Raw genomic sequence first — 12,496 nt, forward strand, 5'->3', positions numbered from 1 at the left:
GTCCCCATTTCACTAAATGACTGCATGGATCTAATAGAAAATGCTAAGGATCCAAACTCTAATTCAATGTACGTACATTTGGCTTCTGTTGTAAAGGAAAAAAAATAATGGCACGTTCAATTTTTGAGATTTATACTGGACGCTGTTTTGTGTACAAGAGGTTATCAATAGAAATGTACATTGTCAGCATCAAATAAAGTGTTATGCTTCTCTGATTTGCAGTTTTTGTTCTCATTTGGTTCAAAAGTGAAGTAATGTAAAATAAAAAATATATATATTTTAATTACTTAATAAAAATAATAATTAAAATTGTGTCAGGAGTCCTAAATAGTGTTATCTTAAAATAAGAAACATTGTGTTCTTAAAATAGGAAAATTTGACTTGAAATGTCTTGTTTCAGGATAGAGCATGTTAAAATATAATGCTCACTTTAAAAAGTTACTTAATTCATTGAAAAAAATCATTATAATTAGCATTTTTTCTTAGTAAGAAAATTCAAGTCTTATTTTCTCGAAATAAGCAAAATATTCTTTTACATTTAATTCTAGGCTAGTTTATTTATCTTGGAAGAAGAAAAACAAGATTTATTGGCTAATTTTAAGATTTTTTGGCTTGTCAAGATTTCATTTTTTGCAGTGAAGTTCCTCAAAGTACTCCCTGTCCACTCACCAGTCTCTCAGGAAATGGTCATTGTTTGCTTGTCGAACACATTTAGCTTAATATTAATCATAGTATCATGGAATTCATGATCCCTGGACATACTCCATCCTTAAAATGTGGCCACATTTTAAATATCAGACATAATTTTCAAATCTTTTACATGTTAATGAATCTAGTTTAATTCATGTGGATAAAAGTAGTTCAACAGAAACAGGTACCTGTTTTTCTACAGTACCGTTGGTGCTGTAGATGCAATTCTTCCAGACCTGACAGTAGCAGCATATATGCATACAATTGTTCTAGTCCCCCTCTGAAGCTCCATACATCCATCCATCCATCCATATTCTGTAATCGGCTGTTTTATTCAGGGTCTTGGGTGTGTGGAGCCTATCCCGGAGGCTACGAGTGTGACATATACGAAATATACTGCTTATTACTTTTGAATCACTTGTACTAGATTTATAAACATGGTTTAGATCAAATGCTGACAGTCACAAAATATTAACAGATCACAAACTGATTTCTAAACCAATTTTTTATAGGCTATGGATAAAAATTACTTTTTACTGTAAAGTTTTTCAAAGATACTGACCTACATTGAATTTGTTTTTAAGCTCATTGCGACTGGTGAAGCGATCGCTTTGTCATATTTGATTTTCCCACGGCCCATCTTGAAAACTGTAAATAAATATCTAAATAAATGCCTTCCGTGTTTAACTGTTCTTTTTTTCTTATGCTTTCATTAATATCCTACTTTTAGAAAGTAATTTTGTGTATGTGTGAAATGCTGTCCTTGTTATTTTGTGTAATATGAATAGCTTTTGATTTAATTTATTGTTATGGTATTTATAATTTTCTTTTTTTTCATATCTCAGCCAGGTACTGCAATTGTTGGTTTTCTTGTGATTTTTGTATTTTAAGCACAACATTGTTTCTTTTAAATAGTTGGAGGCTACATCATGGTATATGCAGGAATCCTAAAGTTGAATTTACTACCTTTTTTACTACCTCCCCAATATTTTTTACTACCAACACAACATCGATCAGCGGCCTTTTTTTTTTTTTTTTTAGCTTAAACATAACCCACCAACTTCGTATAACAACTTCGTTTGTGACTGTGTGTGACATAACACACTTCGTATAACAAATGACAACAACCATAAACGTGAATAAAAATCAATAAAAGTGTGTCATGTCACACACAGTCACAAACAGACTCAAGAAATGAAATACAGTACTTTCTTAAAAGCAATTCATTATCTGTCAACTCCAAATGAGAATGTCCAAATGAGTCAATGAGCCATAAAATGGTAATGGGTGGTAACCACTGGCATTTATTGGTTGATGAAACTTCAGATAGATATCAGTTTAAATGTGTCCCAAAATCAATTTGGTGTGCAGAACAGACGTACCATTAGCAGTACATAACCATAATTCTATGTGCAGAACAGATATGCACTATAACACTATTAAATGTAGAATGTAGAAGTTGTAACAATTTTACCTGTATTCATCAGCTGATAACTTCAGAGAGAGAGGGGGGGTGGGGGGAAGAAGGGGTTGAGATTGAGGGGGAGAGATGTGGGAATGGAGACAGCAGAGAAAAAGAGTGATAGTGGAAGAGAGAGAGAGACATACATACATGTGAAGAGGTCCTCCTCTTCCTCCCAAAGACATAAGGGAAGCAAGAGATGAATGGACAGGAAGGGAGAAAATCAGTGGAGTACAAGAGGAGAATAAGAGAAAATTGTGAAACTGAGACAGAGGAGAGACAGTCACAAAAGTCTCAGTTGTGAGGACTTCTCTTCAATCCTTTCCTCCAATTGGCGGAGCTCTTCTTTTTTCTCTTTGTGTCTTCTGCGAAGTGTGTTGGACTTTGTGATAAGTTCAGCCATTTTGGACCCAGCCTTTCCCTCAGCTTGCTCGGCCAACTTGTCTGCGTCATTTTGAAGCGACTCACAGACTCTGCTTAGTACCTCATGCTGGGTTCTGAGGTCCAAAAGCTCCTCCTCTACTGCTTTCCTCTTCAGAGCAAGTGCGGCACTCTCCTTCTTTCTTCTCTCATTCTCCAGGTACAGTCTATATTGAGATCTGGCAGATGAGGCAGAGGCAAGGAGCTCCTTCGTCAGAGGCACCTTTAAAAAACCCCCACAACTGCTGATCCTGTCACAGACCAATCTGAGGCATTCCAGTGTGTCATCCTGGAGGTTCCACGTTTCCACTTCCTTGTTGATGGAAAAACCTCTCTCAACCGTGGCTTGGCCATGCGATAGAAGGAGGAGACTCTGGCAAAACCGTGATAACTCAGGGTAAGGTGTGCTGAGATTTGTGTACAGAAACACATCAAGGCGCTCCTTCACTGGCTTGAAGGACAGGAAACGCTCACCCCTTCCTTCAACTGAGGTCAAGGAGGTAAACTGCTGTATGATAACATCACCTGAAATATTGATAAAGAAATGAAGATATAATCATTTATGACATTTAAATACAATGCAGTATGCTTAACTGCCCATTACAAAGTAGAATATCACAGCTTCTCAAACAGTCAATGTGCACACAGTCATTTATAACAGCAAAACAGACAACGCTCTGAAGGGTAAATAAGGTAGAATAACATCAATGACATCCCTTAAACATGGCCTTCATTTGAATGACCTGTCCTCTTCTACTGTCCCTACGCATACATTTTCTTACCAGCTGGAATTCCACCTGTCAATTTCTTGCCCTGAAGAAACGTCTGCACTATGCTCTTCATGTTCTTGATGCACCACTCTGGCTCTTCATAGATTTTTGTGTGATCAAGACATGCCACATTCCGAACCATGGGAAACTTCAGGGGGGATTTGTCCTGCAACTTCCCGACTACCTTAACAAGGCACTTCAAACATTCCCGTCGGAATGTTAGTACAGAGAGCTCCCCTATTTTGCTTCCTGGCTTGCTCTGCAGGACCTAACAAATAATTTATTAATGTTATTAATGTTCATGTGACTTAATGTTCTTAATGGAAGTGAGACTAGGACAAGTTTACCTTGATGGCAGATTCAGCACCCAGGCCGAGGTCCACGCTTTTGATAGAGACCCAGTTCTTCTCATCAGATACCTGAATTTTGATGAGCTGCAGGGGGCTTCGGTCCTGTAAAAGTTCCCGTTTCATGAATCGCCGCAGTAAACCCTTAACAATACAAGAAATAACTGTTAGTAATCAACTATAGCAGTTTAATCATATTCAAATGAGTCAATAAATTTCAACAATAACTAATCATTACCATTAGGAGTTCTGTCAGGTCTTTAGCTAAAAAAGGCAGTACAGGCTCATCTGTTTGGTATTTCGTCAGGAATGGGCCAAAGCTTCTTGCAACCGACAAGAAGAACTGGAGCTTTGCTATGATGAAATCATCAGACTGTGCTGACAAAATTGTGTCATATGACGCTGTGTTGGGGTTTGGCACCTTTTTCTTCTCAACAGCATCAACGTATTTTGAAAGCATGGGCCAGATGTCGACAGCTCTTTCAGCCACAGGGACATTCTCCACCCATCTGTGGCCACAGAAAGGTCGGGGAAAGGTAGAGGATCCTGTGACACTGGTGAAATCTTCTCTACGTGCAGGAACATTGTGGAAGATGTAGTGCAAGGCTCGCAACAGCTTGTCTACCTGCCATGTGGTGAATCCAGCCTTCATGGCATTATGAAGGGTGTGCAAGCCACAACTGCCAACACTGATGAGTTGTGCATCCCCATTAAGCTCTGAATGTTCACTCTGAAGGAGCTCCAACATTTTCAAATTGACATTTGGGCCATCCATACTGACAGACAGCAGGTGTCTCAAGTTGAGCTGTGTAACACATTCCTGTCACAAAAGAAACTTTTATTAAAATAACTATTTTCACTGAGTTTTTAATTATTCATAAAACTCTGCTAGACAGTTTGTAGCCTAGCCCATGTCCCCGTAAGTATCTGCAAATATGACTTTTCTTTATAATATTCATATTTCAGATATAACACAAAATATTTAATCTGTAAATTATAGACCTTTCCACCAAAAACACACAGTCCCAGAAGTAAGGTGTGGAATCCAAGATCTTGTTAAATGAGTTGAATTAGGACTGAATAATGAGTGTAAGAAATAATTATTTATAGGAACTTTACTGTCCCGTAGATGGCACTCCTACATTAAATTTCATGCATGGTTTGCAAGCTAGTGGTAACATGAACAGACATGAGATATGGAAATCAGGCCTTGGACCCAAGGGTCAGAGAGCCCCAGCCCCCCACCCATCCACCCACCAACTCCAAACCAAACCAACTTTTCATTCTCTGACCAAATTAAATGTGATTTTTAATGTTGATATTAATTGAAAACCATAAAATGTACAATAGCCTACGATAAGAAGTCAACTTACTTTGATGCTTTGCAGCAAGTCTTCAGCCCTTCCGTGTCCAAGGAACTGTGACCCAAAGTATGAGGAAGCCACACGGTCATCCTTCCAAAACCGAACGTGGATATCCAGTTGTTTTTTTTTCACTGCCTGGTTCAGAGACTCATCGAACATGAGTACAAATGGCCCTGCGTCATTTACGCTTTTTATGAGTAGCTTCTTAAAATGTGGCGCAATGCCAAATCGAATCATGTACAGTAGGAAGTCTTATCCTTGCCACAAGCGAAGCTTTTCGCGATGTCAGAGTCACTGAACATAGTAGCGAATAATTCCCCAACCCCTTCATTGGAATTATAAGAATGATGGTTTGCCGCGGTATTCAAGCACCACAGGATTTCAGCTCTGAGAGCTGACGTTGGTACCTGTAAAGTCTGCTGTCTATCCACTGCAGCCATAGTGGTGCTACTAATCGTGGTAGGCCTACTGGTTTGCTGCGAAGGCTGTGTGGGGTTTATGCTTGTCTGTGCATGGCTGAACATCAAAATAGGGAGCTGCTCCCCCCCCACCCGCATCCTCTGCTGGTGAATGGACGATGCACTGTGTGATTTCACCGCGGTAACGCCGTTCCATGTTAAATTTATTGTTTTTTTGCACACACTGCAGAATGCTTCTCTGTCATTGCCCATGACCGGCTTAAGCCAATCTTTAAACAACGGGTCATCGAGCCAAGTCTGTGAAAACCTGCATTTCCCCATTTTCCTCGTATTTTCCCGGAGCCGAGTGTCACCTAGCTAGTGTCGGGGACTCTGCTAACGTCATACACACGTTAGATTGGATCAATCCCACAAGCTCCAATCTGATAGGCTATCAACACTCAGGTCCTATACTGTATATACCGTATATATATATATATATATACGGTATATACGGTATATTTATATATATATATATATTTTTATTCATGAGATGAAGTTAAACACGCAAACAGAAATATTCAGAACAAATGGAATATATTGAGGTGGAGAAGAAAAATTTACTACCAGGTCAAATTTCGTTTGTTACCTTTTACTACCTTTCAAGGGCCTTAATTTGGACTTTTTTTTTTTACTACCTTTTACTAACTTTTACTACTGCGCGGACACCCTGTACATGCCGCTGATCTTTTTTGCAATGTAAACAATCGCTTCTTTTTATTTATTACTTGAAGACTATATGTGTCACACCAGCGACCACGAGCGACCACGCCCCCCTTCGCTACGCCATGCCTACCTTCATTATTTAAACCCCGCACGACCGTCCTTCGGTGTGAGGTATTGTAGAATGCAATGTCCGAGCGATTTTCTCCCTTGTCTTTGTTTCAGCTCCGATCCGCCCGACTCTCCCTGCTCCCGCTTCCTGCGCTTCCCGATCCGTCCCACTCCCATCCGATCCAGCCCTTATCTTCCCTCGTGTCCACTCCCGGTGTCTCCTGTCAGCGTCTTCGAACAGACTTCCCGGTTCTACGATCTCACCGCACCCGACCCAACTACGATTACGGATATCCCCTTGGCTTTGGTTTTTCGGACTGGACGGATCCTGGCTTTGACGCTGCTTGTACTTTGGACTTCTCTTTGGTTTGCCCTAATTAAAGGCTTTCGAACCCTGCCCGAGAATTCTGTCGTGACAATTATGTCACTGTTGTTCAAATGTTTTTTATAAAGGGCTGTATGTTGAAATACATGGGATTTATTGTTTTGTTTTTTATTGTTGTACTGAATTGGGTATCGAGAATCGTGGCATTAGTATTAGTATTGGCACTGGTATTGGCATTAAGTACTACTAAATTTCTAGTACTGTACGTAACATCCCTAGTAGTAACACCACTAGCCCGCTCGCCTATGATCTGGGGGAGTGGGGAACATCATCTGGGGCCATCCACTGGGCAAGTCCAGGGCATCTGCTGCCGGGCCTCAAAGACAAGCAATTGTGACTGAGAGTGTGTGTATGTGTGTATGCATGGTTCTGTGTGTCTGCATGTTTGTCCTGGAACAGAGGAGCACGTGGATGATGGGGCGGTGCGGGGCGGTAGTAAGGGGATTTGGGGGAGGGAGGGTGTGGGGACTGGGGAGGGAGGGTGTGGGGGGGGTCTGGTTTTGGGGGGGGGTCTGGGCTTGGGGTAGCCAGGGGCGGGGGTGCCAGGTGGCTCTCAGGGCGTCTCCCTGGTGGGGGTTCTTGGGGGGGTGCAGGTCTGCCTGGGCTCCGGGCTCTATCCGTGCCTGCGCGGCCGACCCCCGGGGGGGAACCAGCGCGCTGCTGCCTGTGGCCGTGGGGCTCCTGGCTCATGCTCGCCGGTGGGAGATAAATATGTCAAAACCCCAAGAAAAAAGTGCTACGGCGGTGAGAGCTAACAACACCAGGCCTGATCACGCTAACATTACCCCGCTTACCGCCGAACCTGGGGAATTAATTAATGCGATAAAGGAGCTGAAAATGGGAAGGACAATGAAAGCTTAAGACACGAAATTAATCATCTGTGTCAAGAAATCAACAGCAAACTCGACAACCTATTATTATCAATTTCCAGGAGTTTACAACTAAGGAAATGATACTGAGAGAGGTTTGGAAGAAAAAGAAATTACAGGTGGGCTCCAGATCGCTATACTTTGATCATGACTATGCGTCGGAGATCATAAGGAAGTGCAAGGAATATAACGTCATTAAGAAGATTTTAAAGGAGAAGGCGATTTGTTTCCAAACACCATACACTAACATGCGGATTCACTGGGACACCGGCACCGCAATATACACCAGTGCACAAGAGGCGCTAAGGGAGCTGAGAAGACGCGGGTTTCAGGTGGAAGAATCCGCGGCACCCGAGGGAGAGAGCAAGGAGAGGCGACTTCGGGACCTACTGGGATGGCGACAGGCTAGCGGTAACCACGACAGTGGCTTGGCGACGGGTAAGAGAGCAAGGGTGAAACTACTAGAGTTTCAGAGGAATCACGCTGAATTGACATTAATGGGAATTTAAACACCATGATCTGGTGAGACTATTTACTCTTCTCTGGCCTCGTTTTGATAACTAAATGTTCGGGAGAGTCGATTTATCCGCATATCGGAATACGTTGGACTAACAGGATGAGAACGCGTGTGGCTTCAGGCTCGGCAGTCATCCTCATTACCGGGTCCTCTCCTTACGAGAGGCATTACCCTCGGCCCATCAACGGGGCCATGTTTGAGGTGGAGCACAAATCTCCCCTTTGTTTGGAAGTCTGTTTATGTATATATGTTGTAGTTTTTTTTTGGGGGGATTACTACCTTGAATATTTGCTGGGTTGTGTTTGGCAGGATCATTGGACTTGAAATTTGCTTCTTTAAACGTGAATGGCCTGAGTAACCCAGTTAAAAGGGGTAAGGTGTTGGCAAAGCTTAAAAATGATAAAATACAGGTCTCATTCTTACAGGAGACACACATGTCGAAACAAGAACACAATAAATTTAAACGATTCGGTTATTTAAACTCTTTTTTTCGTTCTTGTAAAAATAGTCGGAAGAGAGGGTGGCTATTCTAATTGCTCATTCTCTTCATTTTGAATTAATCAAGGACACACGAGACAAAGAGGGCAGGTTTGTATTAGTGAAAGGAAGGATCGGTAATGTTCTTGTCACCTTTGTTAACGTATATGTCCCGCCAGAGAGTGATCGAAAATTCCTCAAGCTTTAATATAGATAAAGGAAGGGTAAGGGAGTGTTTAATAGCGACATTAGATACACTGCCCGGCCAAAAAAAAGTCGCCATTTGAATTTTTCATTGGACCGCCTTTAGCTTTGATTATGGCGCACAATTGTCATGGCATTGTTTCCACAGGCTTAAGCAACATCTCACCCTTTATTTTAATCCATATTTGCATTAATTTCTCACCGAGATCTTGTATTGACAAATGAGTTGAACCACTCCATAAAGCCTCCTTCAGCACATCCCAAAGACCTTCAATGAGGTTAAGGTCACAACTCTGTGGTGACCAAGTCATGCGTGAAAATGATTCCTCATGCTTCCTGAACCACTCTTTGACAATTCGAACCCAATGAATTTTAGCATTCTTGTACTGGAATATGCCCATGCCAACAGGGAAGAAAAAAAACCATTGATGATGGATGGAGGTGTAACCTGGCCATTCAGTAGATTCAGGTACTCAGCTGACTTCACTTTATTGCTGCATAACGTAGCTGAGCTGTAATAATGATCCAGTCATTGGCTCTTAAGTATTTGCTGATATAAATTCAAATGGCGACTTTTTTTTTGTCGGGGCAATGTGTATATCAGATCTTAATGTAATCTATCTAACTATACATTTAAACAACAGACCTAAGAATAGGTCTGTTGGGACTAAATATAAGTATCTTGAATAACGATTCTGTGGTGAAGGAGATTAGGGAAGAAATAAGAGACTGTATCAGAGATAACAACGAGTGTCAAGTGAACCCAACCTCACTCCAGACCTCACTCCAGGCTCACACGTGACTGTACTGGGATTCCACCTGGTGAGAGCGGACCGAGATGAGAAGGAGACCGGCAAGAAGAAAGGTGGTGAGATTGTGATGTATGCGAACGAGAGATGGTGTAAACCGGGGCACATCAGTGTCAAGGAGCAATGCTGTACACGGGATGTGGAGCTATTGGCGGTCAGCATCAGACCATATTACCTGCCGCAGGAATTCTCGCAAGTCATCACGATAACTGTTTACATTCCGCCGCCGGCAGATGCGGCAGCAGCATGTGAGACAATTCACACAGTTGTGTCCCAGCTACAGACATCACACCCCCAAGCCTTCCTTTTCATCTCTGGGGATTTTAATCATGTTTCCTTGTCCTCAACTCTCCCTACTTTCACCCAGTATGTGGACTGCTGCACCAGGGAACACAAAACACTGGACTTACTGTATGCAAATACTAAGGACGCATACAGAGCATCACCCCTCCCCCCACTGGGTCGTTCAGATCATAGCCTGGTCCATTTGGTTCCCTCATACATACCTTTAGTGTGCAAACGACCCCCCACTACAAGGTATGTGAGAGGATGTTCTGAAGAGGCGAGTATGGCACTGAAAGATTGCTTCCAAACTACAGACTGGGAGGTGCTATGCAGCCCACACGGGGAGGATATTGACAGTCTAACAGCCTGCATAACGGATTATATCAACTTCTGAATGGATAACACTGTACCGACCAGGAACGTACGGTGTTACTCCAACAACAAACCATGGCTGACTCCAGACCTGAGGACTCTGCTGGAGCAAAAAAGGAGGGCTTTCAGATCCGGAGATCGACAGGAAATTAGGAGAGCCCAGAGGGAGCTAAGGAGAGAGATAAGGAGGGGAAAAGACAGCTACAAGAGGAAGCTGGAGGAGCAGCTCCAGCAGAGCAACACCAGAGGTGTGTGGAGGGGACTAAATACCATCACCGGACGGAGCACGGCGAGTGGAGGGAGTCCAGAGTCTGGCGACCAGGATTGGGCTAATAGATTGAACCAGTTCTTTAACAGGTTTGACTCAGAAGCCCTCCCCCCCCTATTCACCAGAGCTCATCACACCTCCTTAACACCTCCCTGCAACCCCCCACAGTAGTCACAGCACCGGGGATATTGGCGGCACCCCATCTGCCCCCTTTGTCCCCCAACGACTCTACTGCCCCTCCCCCTCATGCCGTTCATCAGGAGTCAACCACCCACAACCTACACTGCGGCCTTTCCATCACAACTGACCAGGTGCGGAGACAGCTGATGAAGATGAAAACCAGGAAAGCCACGGGTCCAGATGGAATCAGCTCCAGACTGTTGAGGGACTGTGCAGGTCAACTGTGCCAGGTCATCACATAAGAACATAAGAAATTTACAAACGAGAGGAGGCCATTCGGCCCATCAAGCTCGTTTGGGGAGAACTTAACTAATAGCTCAGAGTTGATAAAATCTTATCTAGCTCTGATTTAAAGGAACCCATGGTTTTAGCTTCCACTACACTAGCAGGAAGACTGTTCCATACTCTAACTACACGCTGTGTAAAGAAGTGCTTCTTCAAATTTGTCTTAAAATGTTCTCCCACTAATTTCCACTTATGGCCACGAGTTCTAGTATTTAGACTAATATTGAAATAGTCATTTGGCTGAACAGCATCCAGACCTGTTAGAATCTTATAGACCTGAATCATATCCCCCCTTAGTCTCCTTTGCTCAAGGCTAAACAGATTCAGTTCCGCTAACCTCTCCTCATAAGACATTCCTCTAAGACCAGGAATCATTCTCGTAGCTCTTCGTTGCACCTTTTCTAAGGCAGCAATGTCCTTCTTGAGGTATGGTGACCAAACCTGCACACAGTATTCTAGGTGATCGTACCTTCTCTGTCCTAGCCCCTAAACTGTGGAATGCCTTACCTCTGACTGTCAAAATGGCCCCTTCACTGTCTGTTTTCAAATCCCGTCTTTTTTATTCACTGACTTTTAGCTCGCTGTGTTTACTCCAGGTTTTACTTTCTCTTATAATGTCATTGTTTACTGACTGTTTTTATTGGTTTATTTTATCTTCTTTTAGTTTTATGTTGATACTGTGTTGTTTGCTTTTTGTTCAGCACTTTGGGAACTCCTGTTGTTTAAAAAGTGCTTTATAAATGAATCTGATTTGATTTTGATTATTTTGACTGGCAGGATCATAAAAATTGTCATCTGTTATTAGCTGTAATTTTAAAAAATTTTTTATAAGACCTTCATTTTCATCCATTCATTTTTTCATAATTAATGTACAGAACAAATTATGCATTTATAAGGGAATGGAGAGAACAGGTGGGCAACGACACCGATTGTGTAGTAACATTTGATGTTAACACCACACGAAGCAGATGAATGATTCTTGATAAAAAATTTTTTTACCAGTAATAGTGGAACGCTAGCTGACGCTGGCTGATAAATGTTAAGGAACCTAGCTCCTGGTTCTCTACCAGGAACTTTTGTATTCCTGGCCACTTTCTTGTGTTGTTTTTCCATCGCACAACAGAAACTGTGACCTTTATGCCAAATAAGCATGGGAGCCATCAATTGTATGAAATCAACAATGCATACGATTCTTATTTAGTTTCTAACATCTATAAGATCTATCCATCCATTTACTTCCGCTTATCCGAGGTCGGGTCGTGGGGGCAGCAGTCTCAGCAGGGAAACCCAGACTTCCCTCTCCCCGGCCACTTCCTCCAGCTCCTCTGGGGGAATCCCGAGGCGTTCCCAGGCCAGCCGAGAGACATAGTCCCTCCAGTGTGTCCTGGGTTTTCCCCGGGGCCTCCTCCCAGTGGGACATGCCCGGAACACCTCACCAGGAAGGCGTCCAGGAGGCATCCTAAGCAGATGCCCGAGCCACCTCATCTGGCTCCTCTCAATGCGGAGGAGCAGCGGCTCTACTTTGTGTCCCTCCCGAATGACCGAGCTCCTCACCCTATC

Source organism: Paramormyrops kingsleyae, chromosome 14 (genome assembly GCF_048594095.1).
Source record: "Paramormyrops kingsleyae isolate MSU_618 chromosome 14, PKINGS_0.4, whole genome shotgun sequence".
NCBI classification, from domain to species: domain Eukaryota; kingdom Metazoa; phylum Chordata; class Actinopteri; order Osteoglossiformes; family Mormyridae; genus Paramormyrops; species Paramormyrops kingsleyae.